Source organism: Bufo gargarizans, chromosome 5, assembly GCF_014858855.1.
Source record: "Bufo gargarizans isolate SCDJY-AF-19 chromosome 5, ASM1485885v1, whole genome shotgun sequence".
NCBI lineage: Eukaryota > Metazoa > Chordata > Amphibia > Anura > Bufonidae > Bufo > Bufo gargarizans.
Window position 1 is genome coordinate 237,159,790 of NC_058084.1, and position 16,348 is coordinate 237,176,137.

Consider the following 16,348-nt stretch of genomic DNA (forward strand, 5'->3'; position numbering starts at 1 on the left):
CACATCGTAGATACGCAGCTGCCTATTTAGACGATGTGATAATCCATAGCACGGATTGGGAAAGTCATCTATCCAGGGTAGAAGCCGTCCTGAATTCTATTAGGGAAGCGGGTTTTACAGCAAATCCGAAAAAATGTGCCATTGAGCAAGAAGAGGCAAAGTACTTGGGGTACACGATGGGCGAGGAGTTATAAAACCTCAAATAAATAAAGTGGAAGCCATCCAGAGCTGGCCAAGGCCTTTGAACAAAAAACAAGTCAGAGCATTCCTAGGTTTTACTGGTTATTATATGCGTTTTATTGAAAATGTTGCCAGCATTGCGAGCCCTTTAACAGACCTTACAAAAGGGAAGGATTCACCCATGGTCAAATGGACCAGGGAGGCGGAACAAGCCTTTCAGAACCTGAAGCACACTATATGTGCCCACCCAATGTTAGTCACAGCAGATTTTAAAAAGGAGTTAATTGTGCAAACAAATGCCTCGAATGTTGGTATAGGGGCTGTGTTGTCGCAAGTAAGGGCTGGGGAAGAGCATCCAGTAGTGTACCTGAGTAGAAAGTTAAATTAACATAAAAATAAATACTCCATTGTAGAAAAGGAGTGTTTGGCAATTAAGTGGGCCGTAGAAACCCTCAGGTATTATTTGGTAGGGAGAACATTCAAACTTAATGGATGTGCCAAAACCGTGAGAAAAACAGGCGAGTGACCCGATGGTTTATGTCTCTTCAAGATTATAGTTTTACAGTTGAACATAGGCCCGGGCGTCAGCTTGGAAACGCCGATGCCCTGTCCAGGATATACTGTTTAAGGGCACAGAGTGTTCCTACCCCAAGGTCGAAACAGGGGGGGAGGATATGTGACAGGACCAGGGGGAAAGTGTTCCTGTCCTATACGTTCTAAAAAGCAGCCAGGGAATTGACAGCAAGGAAAACTAGGTTTTATCTTTGCAAGGGTTTTCGTTAAAAAAACTGGTTAGAAGGGCTTGGCTGCTTGGAGCAGGGAGAGTTGGGTGGGTCCCTGTTCCACTCCAGGTATTCAGGGTAACTGTGGCTAATCACCTTGGAACCTGAGTGTGCTATAAAAGGGCAGACAGCTCACTAGCTGGGCTCTCTGCTCCTGGGAAGAACCCTGCTGTGTGAGTGAAAAACAACAGTGTGTTTTGTTGATGGAGCTGGGCATAAGGCTCAGTTTCATGTAGTCAGGGACTACTGCCTGTTTAGACGTAGTGGCCAGACGGCTAGGTATTTCATTTGTTTTGAACTGTTAGTTTAGGGCTTTTTCACACCTGCGTTATAGTCTTCCGGCATAGAGTTCCGTCATCGGGGCTCTATGCCGGAAGAATACTGATCAGGATTTTCCTAATGCATTCTGAATGGACAGTCCGTCCTTCAGGATGCATCAGGATGTCTTCTGTTCCGGAACGGAACGTTTTTTGGCCGCAGCAAATAGCGCAGCATGCTGCGCTTTTTGCTCCGGCCAAAAATCCGGAACACTTGCCGCAAGGCCGGATCCGGAATGAATGCCCATTGAAAGGCATTGATCCGGATCCGGCCTTAAGCTAAACGTCATTTCGGCGCATTGCCGGATGCGACGTTTAGCTTTTTCTCAAAGGTTACAATGGCTGCCGGGACGCTAAAGTCCTGGCAGCCATGGTAAAGTGTAGTGGGGAGCGGGGAGCAGCATACTTACCATCCGTGCGGCTCCCGGGGCGCTCCAGAGTGACGTCAGGGCGCCCCAAGCGCATGGATCACGTGATCGCATGTACACGTCATCCATGCGCCTGGGGCGCTCTGACGTCATTCTGGAGCGCCCCGGGAGCCGCACGGATGGTAAGTATGCCGCTCCCCCGCTCCCCACTATTACTATGGCAACCAGGACTTTAATAGCGTCCTGGGTGCCATAGTAACACTGAAAGCATTTTGAAGACGGATCCGTCTTCAAATGCTTTCAGTACACTTGCGTTTTTCCGGATCCGGCGTGTAATTCCGGCAAGTGGAGTACACGCCGGGTCCGGACAACGCAAGTGTGAAAGAGGCCTTAATATTTCTTTTTCTGCAAAGGTCAATAAAACTGGCTGAGGCCAGTTGCACCATACTTGCTTCGACTGGACTGTGTTTTATGTGCCTATAGCGCCTGTCTATCCCAGGAGATGGCGGTCCCGTGAGCTAATCCCGTTACAAAATATATATATATATAGAGAGCTAATCCCGTTACAAAATATACAGTGGGATCCAAAAGTTTGGGTAACCTTGTTAATAGTCATGATTTTCCTGTATAAATCGTTGGTTGTTACGATAAAAAAATGTCAGTTAAATATATCATAGGAGACACACAGTGATATTTGAGACGTGAAATGAAGTTTATTGGATTTACAGAAAGTGTGCTATAATTGTTAAAACAAAATTAGGCAGGTGCATAAATTTGGGCACCACAAAAAAGAAATAAAATCAATATTTAGTAGATCCTCCTTTTGCAGAAATGACAGCCTCTAAACGCTTCCTGTAGGTTCCAATAAGAGTTTGGATTCTGGTTGAAGGTATTTTGGACCATTCCTCTTTACAAAACATCTTTAGTTAATTCAGGTTTGATGGCTTCAGAGCATGGACAGCTCTCTTTAAGTCACACCACAGATTTTCAATTATATTCAGGTCTGGGGACTGAGATGGCCATTCCAGAATGTTGTACTTGTTCCTCTGCATAAATGATTTTCAGCAGTGTTTAGGGTTGTTGTCTTGTTGAAAGATCCAGCCCCAGCGCAGCTTAAGCTTTGTCACTGATTCCTGGACATTGGCCTCCAGAATCTGCTAATACTGAGTGGAATCTATGCGTCCCTCAACTTTGACAACATTCCCAGTCCCTGCACTGGCCACACAGTCCCACAGCATGATGGAACCACCGCCATATTTTACTGTAGGTAGCAGGTGTTTTTCTTGGAATGCTGTGATCTTTTTCCTCCATGCATAACGCCCCTTGTTATGGCCAAATAACTCAATTTTCGTTTCATAAGTCCACAGCACCTTATTCCAAAATTAAGCTGGCTTGTCCAAATGTGCTTTAGCCCACCTCAAGCGGCACTTTTTGTGCTGTGGGCGGAGAAAAGGCTTCCTCTGCATCACTCTCGCATACAGCATCTCCTAGTGTAAAGTGCACCGAATGGTTGAACGATGCACAGTGACTCCATCTGCAGCAAGATGATGTTGTAGGTCTTTGGTGCTGGTCTGTGGGTTGACTCTGACTGTTCACAATTTGTCACTTCTGTCTATCCAAGATTTTTCTTGGTCTGCCACTTCGAGCCTTAACTTGAACTGAGCCTATGGTCTTCCATTTCCTCAATATGTTCCTAACTGTGGAAACAGACAGCTGAAATCTCTGAGACAGCTTTCTGTATCCTTCCCCTAAACCATGATGGTGAACAATCTTTGTCTTCAGATCATTTCAGAGTTGTTTTGAGACCCCCCATGTTGCTACTCTTCAGAGAAAATTAAAAGAGGAGGGAAACGTACAATTGACCTCCTTAAATACTCTTTCTCATTATTGGATTCACCTGTGTATGTAGGTCAGGGGTCACTGAGCTTACCAAGCCAATTTGAGTTCCAATAATTAGTTCTAAATTAGTTCAAATTAATGCACATGCCTAATTTTGTTTAAACAATTATAGCACACTTTCTGTAAATCCAATAAACTTAATTTCACTTCTCAAATATCACTGTGTGTGTCTCCTATATGATATATTTACCTGACATTTTTTATCGTAACAACCAACGATTTAAGACGAGGTTGCCCAAATTTTTGCATCCCACTGTACATATATATATATATATATATATATATATATATATACACACACACACACACCGCAATACAGTAACAACATTACAAAATCTAAACTACACTAACACAATACAATCCCAATTTCAATTCCACCCACAAACTATCTAAATATCACACATAAATAGCAGCGCCCACCCTCCTGGCTTTATACTGTCCCTACGTGATAAAAAGGGGTTAACACATGGTTATGGCAAGGTAGGGGTAAATGCTAATATTGATATCAATGCAGAATTAATGCAGGGCAGAGAGGCAGGGGTTAATGATATCAATGCAGGGCAGGGAGACAGGGGTTAATGATGCAGGACTGGGAGGCAGGGGTTAAGCATATTAATGCAGGGAATGATATCAATGTAGGGCAGGAAAGCAGGGGTTAATGATATACTCAGCCAGATGCTAGTCTCTAGAGGGTTACAGCTCGTTGTAGAGGATGATCCTCGTTTGAATGCTCATCGTCCAGGGGATGATTCTCGCTTCAATGGGGCTGCTTGGTTTAACTGATTAGTACAGCGCCACCGGACTATTTAAATCCGGCGGCACTCTCTCCCAAGCAGTCCATACTTGAAGGCAAGTCCTCTTGGGCTGATGCAGTAATATGGCATCACCGCACCAGCACGTGCGTCCTCTATTGATCCTCTGTCTTTTGAAGTGACCGGAACTGGACATAATTGTCCAGTCATCTAGGCGGCATCAGCTTGGGTGGTACCTGTGATTGTGGGTCATTTTTTTAATAATATAAGTATATATATATATATATATATATAGGTATTGCAAAAACGAGGCAGCACTCACTTTTTGCAATACCTATAACCATATTGACCGAACAGCCTAAGGTCAGAGGATTTTTGCACCCGACTACACCTGTACAGTGCTGCTGCTCTCTCTTTGCACTTTATATATATATATATATATCGCAGAAAATTCAGTGCATCATAAAACATAAACAAAAACTGAAATTTGCGCTGTATGTCTGTTCAGACATAATTCGTCTCTTTCATATTAAAAGATCCCCTTATATAACATTTACTTAAAGTTCTGAAGACTCGGGTGCTGGCTGGCTTGGCCTCAGGGGTGCTGGCAGGCTTGGCCTCAGGGGTACTGGCAGGCTTGGCCTCAGGGGTACTGGCAGGCTTGGCCTCAGGGGTACTGGCAGGCTTGGCCTCAGGGGTACTGGCAGGCTTGGCCTCAGGGGTACTGGCAGGCTTGGCCTCAGGGGTGCTGGCTGGCTTGGCCTCAGGGGTGCTGGCTGGCTTGGCCTCAGGGGTGCTGGCTGGCTTGGCCTCAGGGGTGCTGGCTGGCTTGGCCTCAGGGGTGCTGGATGGCTTGGCCGGGCAGAAGGAGTGTGGGAGAGTGTGAGGCCTTTTTTTCTCCAAGCTGCTCCGGAAAAAAAAAAATCATTATACCTCAGGTCAGACCACCAATCAGACCCCCAATGTTAATCAGACCTCAGCTAACAGCCCTAATAAGATCCCCAATGTTAATAAGACCTCAGATAACACCTCAGCTCAGACCCCAATATGAATGACCCCCAATCAGACCTCAGATAAGAGCCCCATGCCTTATAACAACCCCCAGTAGTCTCATAGCAGCCACCATTAGCCTCTCCACCAGCCCCCAGTGCCTCTCAATCAGCTCCCAGTGCCTCTCACCAGCGGCTCCCCAGTGCCTCTCCATCAGCCCCCAGTCGGTGCATCTCCATCAGCCCCCAGTACCCTCTCCATAAGCCCCAAGTGCCTCTCCATCAGCCCCCAGTGCGCCCTCCCCGGTATTAAAATCATTTGTGGGCAGTGTGCCCTCCCCCGTATTAAAATCATTGGTGAGTAGTGCGTCCGCCCGGTATTAAAATCATTTGTGAGCAGTGCGCCCCCCTCCCCAGTATTAAAATCATTAGTGGGCAGTGCGCCCTCCCCCCTCCCCAGTATTAAAATCATTGGTGGGCAGTGCGCCCTCCCCCAACCCCCCTCCCCTGTATTGAAATCATTGGTGGGCAGTGCGCCCTCCCCCCATCTTAAAATCATTGGTGGGCAGTGCGCCCTCCCCCCAGTATTAAAATCATTGGTGGCAGCGGCAGTTCCGATCGAAGTCCCAGCAGTGTAATGCTGGGGCTCCGATCGGTTACTATGGCAGCCAGGATGCTACGGAAGTCCTGTTTGCCATGGTCAGTTAGTCAGCAACATACTTACATGCACTGTTGCCGCCCGACGCTACTTCTTCTTGTAACTCGTCACAGGTCTGTGCGGCGCATTGCTTATGTTTATGATGGGGGGTTACTGTGGCTCTCCTGGCTTGAGGGGGCCCCGTGGGCCCCCCTGACTTAGGGGCCAGGTCGCAATTGCGACCGCTGTGACCCCTATAGCTACGCCAGTGCCCAGCACCATAAACCAGACACACAGTTGCATTATTTATTTATTTATTTTACTCACATCAGAGCTTTTCCCAGGAGCAGAAATCTCAGCTATTGAGCTATCTGCCTTTTTATAGCACACCCAGGTTCTCAGGTTATTAGCTACAGTTTCCACGAATACCTGGAGTCGATAATTTGAGCAATGACCCACCCAACTCTCCCTGGTCCAGCCCCTTCTAACCAGGTTTTTAATAAAAAAACCCTTACAAACAAAAAACATAGTTTTCCTTGCTGCTTCAACTCCCTGGTTGCTATTTAGAATGTATAAGACAGGAACCTAGGTTAAATGTAAACTACTTCTACCACTTTCCCCCTGGTCCTGTTGTAACACCCCAGAGTGGTGTTACCACTTCTGCACCTTGCTACTGTCTTTATTGGTCTAACAAAATGTCATCTTCTGTATTTTTTTCCAGGTCCTAAACAATGTGCATTCCTAATCTGTTTGCAACTGTTATGTTCACATGTAATGTGCCTGGTTAACCAGCAGGTGGCAGAAAACATGGCAGAGCTGCAGTTAGATAGAATGGAACCTTCCATTCCATTCTAAACTCCCCCCCCCCCGCCTCTGGAGGGGAGTGGGCGAGTCTCACTTCCTGCAGGAAAGGTGGGGACCACTGAGAGTTAGTCTAGTTTACCCCCTGCTAGAGGATAGTTGTGCAGGGGGCACATCTCTGTTGGACGTGCCCAAAACAGCCAGAGCACCCTAAGCTCTGCTGGTCATGGAAGCCAAAGCTTAAAGCCTCAGGAGCCAGGAGAAAAGTTTCCTGACCTAACCTGGAGTCAGACTACAAATTGTACTGCAGCATACAGAAGAAGCAGAGTATTAAGCAAGCCTGTCAGTACAACAGAAAGATAGAAAGCAAGCAGAGTTATTGAGCAAGCCTGCCAGTTTTGATGCTAAAGCCTGCTGGGATCAAGACAAAGCTTGAATCTTTCTGATGAACGTTTATTCAAGTAAAGCTGCTGTTCAACTACATACATGGTCTGGACTCAATCTTTCTTTCATAACCCTCAATTATTCCCCCTTTTTATTGCTTCGGAGCCAAAGCCTGGGGTCCAGCTGTATCCATGTAGGAGCACCGTGACACATATAAAGGGACATTTTAGGCTGCACTATACCACTCGGTATTCCTACACCTGGGTTGCACTACATAGAGGGCCCAATATATATATTGTGGGGATTCGCTCTGGTAGACAGGTTAGCGGACGCAGTATAGAGGCAACCACAAATTAACTTAAACAGTTCAGTATTTATTCACACAGAAGGCAAAACAAAATGACAGCTCGCAGTCTTGGTGTTAGTTCACACCATGGAAAGTCCAGAGAACAAAATATTTACCTTGTTAGCAGTTTTTCATCAGTGGTCCCCAGCAGGCTTTAGGGGCCTGTTTTCCAGCATGTGGCTCTCAGCCCTTTAGCACGGCACACATCTTCAGATCCCACAACACAGAGACTCCACAGCTTCACTGTGAGATGTAGGATAATCCACCCAACCTGACAGTGCTGACTGCTTATTTTAAGCCTCCCAAGCCCCGGCCTGGAATGTGGGGAGAAACCACCCCCCCAGCACTTTGGCTACTCCCAGTAAGAGCCGTCCCGGATCGGCTTTACAGCCATGCTAACCAGCTGAAGTGTCAGACTGCAATAATGACATTTCAGGGGGGAAAAAAAAGTCTCTTACCTCACCAAGGCCAGGAACCTTGGTGACACATACCATCCATCAATGACGACCCCTTGTTCCTTCCTACAATATATATAGTGCTGCCCATAATTATTCATACCCCTGGCAAATTTTTACTTAAAGTTACTTTTATTCAACCAGCAAGTCATTTTTTGACAGGAAATGACATGGGTGTCTCCCAAAAGATAATAAGACGATGTACAAGAGACATTATTGTGGAAAAAATACATTTCTCAGCTTTTATTTACATTTGAGCAAAAAATACAAGATGTTCCACACTGTGGAAAATCTCAGAGGACGTGGTCGGAAGCCAAAAGTGACACCTGTGTTGGCCAGGAGGATAGTTAGAGAGGTGAAAAAAAAAATCCAAGGATCACCACCAAGGCCATCCTGGTGAATCTGGGCTCTGCTGGTGGCAATGTCTCAAGGTAGACAATCCAACGGACACTGCACAATGCAGACCAAGGAGGACGCCACTTCTCCAGATAAGGCACACAAAAGCTCATTTGGCCTTTGCAAAAGCTCATCTGGACAAAGAAGAAGACTTCTGGTCTTCTGTGTTATGGTCAGATGAAACAAAAATGTAATTGTTTGGTCACAATGATGTTTCCCTAATTTGGCGTAAAAAAGTAGAAGCCTTCAACCCAAAGAACACCATCCCCACTGTCAAACATGGTGGTGGGAACCTAATGCTTTGGGGGGGGGGGGGGGGGTTCAGCCAATGGACCAGGGAACCTAATCACAGTAAATGGCACCATGAAAAAAGAGCAATACATGAGGATTCTCAACAACAACAACATCAGGCAGTCTGCAGAGAAACTTGGCCTTGGGCACCAGGGGACATTTCAGCATGACAATGACACAAAACACTCAGCAAAAGTGGCGAAGAAATGTTTAGCAGACAACAACATTAACGTTTTGGAGTGGCCCAGCCAGAGTCCAGACTTGAATCCAATTGAGAATCTGTGAAGGGAGCTAAAGATCAGGGTGATGGCAAGAAGACCCTCCAACCTGAAAGATTTGGACCTCATTGCTAAAGATAAATGGGCAAAAATACCTGTGGAGACAAGCTGGTCTGCAATTATAGGAAGCGTTTGATTGCTGTAAAGGCTTTTCTATTGATTATTGATAAGGGTATGAATAATTTTGGACTGGACACTTTTTGCTCAAATGTAAATAAAAGCTGAGAATTGTTTTTTTTTTCCACAATAATGCCTTTTGTACATCGTCTTATTATCTTTTGGGAGACCCCTATGTCATTTCCCGTCAAAAAATTACTTGCTGGTTTGGCTTCACTTGGCACAATGAAGTCACAGCTTCACCTCCCATATGTGTTATATCAACACAAAACAAACAAAAACTTGCCCAGCTAGGCGCTCATTGTACAGAGGTCTCCCTAACTCACCTCTAGGTCAGTGTTCACCTTGCGGTATTCGGCTTCGGTCACACAGTCTCCTAGCTGTGACCAGTGCAACCCACCAATCCAGCAAAATACCTTGGAGGGATATGATCCAGCAGTCCTCCTAACTCTGACTGTGCGACACCTCTCTTCTTCAGGTGTCGCTGGGTCCCTGCAAACTCAGGCTTCCTCAGCCTTGTGGCCCTCCAGGCATCCTGGCTGGAAGCACACAGAGCCTCTGCAGACTTCTTTCTCCATTTTCTCACACTAAGGCTTCCTCAACCTTGCGACCCCCCCAAGCCCTCCTGGCTGGGACCACATATGCCCTCTGCAGGACTGTTCCCTGGGGCCTAACTCCTCCTCTCACACACTTAGGATTGCTCTATCCCCAAGTGATTATCACACCTGGCCTCACCTCAGGCCAGATGATCGTGGGGAAAACACAGCAAATCATACCATACATCTCCGCTAATAGGTTTCCTGCACCATTCTAGGAGACAAATATCTTCCCTCACATATGAGGCCTGTCACTGCCTCACAATATATATATATATATATATATATACATACAGGGGATTAGCTAAAGGCTCATGGGTTTAGCTAGCCCCCTTAGAGTTAGCTTGCCCCCCCCCCCCCCCCCAAGAGTTTAGCTTGCCCCCTTAACTCAGCACTGGTGCACCTAGCTTTTCTGCTGCCCAACGCAAATATTGAAATGCCCTATAGCTAAAGGCTCATGGGCCCTGGTGCAAGAGTTCAGCTTGCCCCCTTCCCCCTTCACTCAGCGCTGGTGCACCTAGCTTTTCTGCTGCCCAATGCAAATATTAAAATGCCGCCCCCTTCCTTACTGTTATAGGAATTGTCCTACTAATGAACTATCCTCAGGATGGGGCATCAATATTAGATCAGCCGGGGTCCTCCAGCACCCCCGACATTCAGCTATTTGAAGAGAGGGCAGCGCTCATGTGATTACTGCTTTCTCTGTTCTGTTCACCTGCTCGGCGTAGCATTTGCAGTGATGAGCAGGTAAACAGAGCAGAGAAGGCAGTGCTCATACAAAAAAAAAAGCGGACAACCTCTTTAAAGACATACTTGGAAAACGCTACAGAGCATACAGGGTAATACAGTGCCACATATGTACCTCTTACATCAAGTGACTTCTCTTCTCTGATGTAGATATTCTCTTTCCACTTCTTCTCCTGTCAAACCAGACTGCCATGGTGACTTCTTTCAGCCGCACCTCGTCTCTGCAGAGTTTAACATCTTACTTTCCTACTTTTCCATCCTCCTCATCACCTTCTCACCATCCCCATCTCAATACTACCCCTGAAAATACTGGTACCACACAGATAGTGCGTCAGTACAAAAACACCCCTTTATATTGTGCGCTAGTACAAAAAAATCCCCCCTTCCTTTCAGATCAGACCCCCATATAAAACCCTAAATGAGATCCCCCATCTCAGACCAAACCCCCTTTAGACCTCTATGTCAGACCCCATATAAGACCCCAGTTTTAGACCTCAGATAAGACCCCCATTAGACCTCCAGACTCCATATCAGACCTCTACACCCCCATTAGACCTACAGACTCCCACTAGACCTCCAGACCCCCATAACCCCATATCTGACCCCATTAGACCTCCAGACCCTCAATCAGATCTCCAGACCCCCAATCAGACCCCATTAGACTTCTAACCCCCCAATCAGACCCTGATTAGACCTTCTGACTCCCAATCAGACCCCCATTATACCTCTAGACCCCCAAACAGCACCCCCTTTAGACCTCCAGTCACACCTCTCCAGACCCCCAGTCAGACCTCTCCAGACCCCCCAGTCAGACCTCCAGACCCTCCCATTAGACCACTTTAGACACCCAGAAGACCTCCAGATCCCCAGTCAGACCTCCAGACCCCCCATAGACCACTCCAGGCCCCCATTAGATCTCTCCAGACACCCAGTGAGACCTCTCCAGACCCCCCATTAAACTTCCATATAAGACCTCAGATCAAACTGCAAAATAATAAAGTAACTTACCTCTCCTGTCTTCTCTTCTCAGGGCCCGCGATGCAGTCACCTGACCTCCTGCAGCATCAGGTCAGAGTACGCTCTGTACGTCCTGATGTTGCAGGCAGCCAGGACACAGCAGCGGGGGCTCTGAGAAGAGAAAGCAGAAGGAGGGGTAAGTACTGTACAGTGCTCACAGCGCTTCTCTCCCCCTCCTCCTGCAGACTAGTGAGCGCTTCCATTATAAAAGCGCTTGCTAGTGTAACGGGGTTTTCAGGGCGCCCCCTAGTGTCTTTGGGGTCCCTAAACCTAGTTAACTCACTATGCCTGACAGGCGGATCCTGAGCCTCCGCTATCTGGGAGCTGGGGTACATGTCTGCGGCAGTGCCTCCACCCAGTGGAGCATCCGGGGTAGGGATGTGGGGACCCACTGGGAACATACTTAGTGCAATGAGACTGACACAGCCTAACTGGAATTCACTTTATATAGTAAGCAGCAAATTAACCAACATACATAAGAAAATACAATAGAGTAATACAGGTAACAATGCAATGTGGATTTTCCTCATCCACCCACAAGCACGTCTGTATCCCACCCCCTTATCTTCGCCCTAGTGGCCGTTGGTGCACATAGGAGAGTTGGGGCCCTTATAAGTCCTGCTCTGCAGGGTCACTGAAGCAGCCTGAGCTGTGTAATGTCCGTCACTGGACCTCAGAGTCTTTACTGTGAGTGAGGAGACAGGTGCCCTGTGGTGATACAGGGAGAAGTTTGGCTTACCCTCACAACACGATTAGCCAGGTCAGTCAGCAGCAGTCTCCTCTCACTGGATTCACCAGACATCTGGACTCAGTGCTTGTCTTTGCCAGCAGGTCCCTCTCTCAGCAGGTGTGATCTTGGGTGAAGCAGGTTCTCTCAGCAAGGTTCCATCTCTGTGCTGCAGTCTCTCACAACATGTCCTTTCTCTGGCTGAGCATGTAGTCACTTCTAGAAAACTTCCAGGACCTTCGATGATGTCACAATCATGTGACCAATGCTCAATGTTTTATTAACAGCATACTGAGTCCATCTGACATCTACTGGGCATTTCAGATAATGCAGCCTGTGTTGCTTCACAGGGTTACATGCTCCCCCTTGAAAATACTTGCCTTCCACTGGCAAGTCCTAGCCAGGGAGCATAACAAAAACTCAACAGAAAAAGGTTTAGCATACATACAGTACAGTTAGCACAGTAACATCCTAGCTAGCTAGTTATCTAGGGTAAAGAGTCACTAACATTTACCACTTCAGCTTGTGCATGTAGGAAAGTGGCCATTTTAGATGCTGCTTGTGTCAGCGGGGCATAACTGGGCTCTCCTATATTATCATAAACTAGGGCCCTAGGGGGTTGCCACACTCTGGTGCTGTGTCTCAGTTCTTGCTGTGGGAGAGGATCTTGGGACATCAACTGTGGAACTTCAACTCCTGCCCTCGAAGTAGTCTCTAAGGGAAGTTCCAGGCACAAAACATGGACTTTCTGGATTCAACCTTGGAGAACTTTGTGACCCAGGAGAGGTTTCGGGACTTTGTGAAACCACAGGAGTTAAAGGAGGCAATTGCTGTGTTTCTTCTGCGGGTGATGACCACCACTGATCCTCTGCACTGGGAGTTCCCGGGGTCTCCTCTGTCCCATTTCCAGGACTCTCTGCTGGGTTTTCCTCCAGTTCTTCACTACCCTCTTCCTCTTCATCAGCATACACAACTGGAAGCAGATGGTTTCTATGCCAAGCCTTTATTCGGCCCTCCGGGCCCCTAATGTTGTACACTGGCAGTCCTTCCAGTTTGGACACAACCTCAAACAGGATATCTTTCCATCTGTCAGCCAGTTTGTGTTTTCCAGGCACACCTAGATTCTGGAGAAGAACTTTATCCCCTGCTTGAATCTCCCGATATCTCACCTTAGAATCATACCTTCTTTTGTTCCTTTCTTCCATTTTTGCTGCAGCTTGGGTAGCCAACTCATAGGCCTGATGAAGGTTTTGTTTGAGGTTCCTCACATATTGAAAGTGTGAAGTTGAATCTGTTCCATCAGGAGACACTCCCAAACGGACATCTATCGGCAATCGAGCTTCTCTTCCGAACATTAGGAAATAGGGTGAGAACCCTGTAGACTCATGCCTTGTACAGTTGTATGCGTGGACCATGGCTTCCACATGTTTACTCCAAGACCGCTTCTCGACTTGCTTGAGAGTCCCTAGCATATCTAGGAGGGTCCTATTGAATCGTTCTGGCTGTGCATCCCCTTCCGGATGATAAGGTGTGGTTCTGGACTTCAGCACCTGCAACATGTCCAACAGCTCCTTGATCAACTTACTCTCAAAGTCTCTACCTTGATCAGAGTGTATCCGATTGGGTAGTCCATAGTGAATAAAATACTTCTGCCAAAGGACTTTGGCTACAGTCACAGCCTTTTGATCTTTAGTGGGGAAGGCTTGAGCATATCTGGTGAAATGGTCCGTTACCACCAGCACATTTCCAATTCCCGCTGTATCGCTCTCAATGCAGAGATAGTCCATGCACACAAGATCCATGGGTCCCGTACTTTTCAGATGACCCATAGGGGCAGCTCTCACAGGCAGGGTCTTCCTCTGGATACACCTCCTGCATGTCTTTACATGTTGCTCGACATGTTCCCTCATGCGAGGCCAATAGAACCGATCTTGTACTAGGCCATAGGTCTTGTCCACCCCGAGATGCCCATGTTGATCGTGGAGAGCTCTCAGGACCATGCCACGGTGTCTGTGCGGTAGTACCAATTGTTTTCTGTCAGGGTGATCATGATACTTCACAACCCTATAGAGTACTCCATCTTCGAGATGTAGTCGGCTCCATTCTCTTCGGTATAATTCTCTTTGACTCACAGGTAGAGAAGTCAGCAATTTAGGATTCTTAGTCTTTATGGCTCTGATAACTATCCCAATATACCAGTCCTGCGCTTGAGCCTTCCTCTTGTCTTCTGTGGTTATACTGGACCACTGTTGAAGCATGACTGGAGCATGGAACACCTCAGGCACGGCTTCTGGAGAGTGGCTAATGGAGTCTATCCCTCTTAGCTCGGCAAATTCTTCTTGACTCTCGGCCACCACATACATCTGACAAAAGGCTCCTACCCCCGGCCCAGGGATCTCTTCCCACTCCTCTTCTTCTTGGTGAGGAGGGAGTCTAGGTCTGCGGGACAGGGCATCTGCGCTGACATTCTTGGGCCCAGGCTTGTACTTCAGGCTGAAACTGTAGCTTGACAAGGCAGCCAACCACCTATGTCCTGTGGCATCCAGCTTAGCTGTAGTCTGGATGTAGGTAAGTGGGTTGTTGTCAGTCCTTACTTCGAAGGTTGCTCCATACAAATAGTCATGCAGCTTATCCACGATGGCCCACTTGAGTGCCAGAAACTCCAATTTATGGACTGGATAGTTCTTCTCTGCTCCTGTAAGACTTCTACTTATGTAAGCCACCGGCCTCAATCCTTCTGGATAACTTTGGTGCAATACACCCCCTAGGCCTTCCATACTGGCATCCACATGGAGGATATATGGTTTCTCAGGGTCTGCATAGGCTAAGACAGGAGCTTCTGTAAGTCTCTTCAATGTCAGAAAGGCATCTTCACATCCTGAAGTCCATTTTTCTCCAAAGGGGTCTTTAGGATATGGTGCCTTAGCACCCTTTACGTCAGAGGTAATCTTCAGTAGGTCATGTAACTCTCGAGCAATCTTTGAGTAGTCTTTCACGAACCTTCGGTAGTAACCACAGAATCTGAGAAAGGACCGCAACTCACTGATGTTATTTGGTCTTGGCCAATTCAACACTGCTTCAATTTTAGCAGGATCTGTGGCTACTCCTTCAGCGGAGACTATGTGCCCCACATAAGTGACAGAGTTCTGGGCAAATCGGCATTTGTCCACTGATAGCTTCAGGCCTTCAGCTTGAAGTCGATCCAACACCTTTAGCAATCTTTGTTCATGCTCCTCTGGTGTCTTCCCGAAAACAATTAGGTCATCTAGATACACTAGACACTCTTTGGGATTCATATCCCCCACAGTTTTCTCCATCAGCCTCTGAAAAGTAGCAGGAGCTCCTGTGACTCCCTGTGGCATTCTGGTAAACTGGAAGAACCCCAAAGGGCAGATGAATGCTGTCTTTTCCTGATCCTCCTTCTTCATGGGTACCTGATAATATCCAGACCTCAAGTCAAGCACACTGAACCACTGGCTGCCAGATAGGGCGTTCAGAAGATCCTCTATCCGGGGCAAAGTGTACTGATCTGGCACAGTCCTCTTGTTCAGAGTACGGTAGTCCACACATAGCCGAACTGAACCATTCTTTTTCCTCACTACCACAATAGGTGAGGCATAGGGGCTCCGGGACTCTGTGATGATGCCTGCTTCTTCCATCTGCTGGAGTATGTCCCGGACATCTTCCACATCTCGAGGGGGTATTCTTCTTGACCTTTCTCTGAAAGCAGTAGGATCAGCAAGTCTTATAGCATGGTGGCACTCTTAGAACACCCCACGTCCATCTCTGCTCTGGAGAACACTCCCTCTCGGGTGGCCAGTTTTGAACGAAGGCTGTCTTTCCACTGCTGTGGTAGAGGAGAATCTTCTAGATCAAAATCTAAAGGTGCTTTCACATGATCCTTCTGTTCTGCACCCACAGACATGATGGACGAAACTTGATCTAAAAGGTGTATCACACCAATCTTCTGATGACGATCAATCCGGATTTCTGTGGGGGTTAAATTCTGTACCTTCACAGGAAAGCTCCGACACCACCTTTTTCGCCAATCTTTTACCTCAGGTATGAGAGTCCCCCACCCCTTCTTCTGATCCTCTTCAGGCAGAGACTCAATAAGGTATTGTCCAGTTCCCCCCAACATTTCATGGTGCATTGAGGCTATGGCTCGTAAGGTTTTGGTCTCACCAGGCTTCACAAATGCGGATTCTGTTCCTGAATAGTGGCATGACCCTGGTTTTGTTTCAAGGGCTAGTCGTCTACACTCTTTTC

The 16,348-nt window shown here is 47.2% G+C and overlaps 1 protein-coding gene across 1 annotated transcript in view; it reads left to right on the plus strand.

The window, feature by feature from the left end:
• The window catches only part of ANKRD33B (ankyrin repeat domain 33B), a 326,077-nt gene that overhangs the window by 97,237 nt on the left and 212,492 nt on the right, over positions 1-16,348 (plus strand). The window lies entirely within an intron of this gene.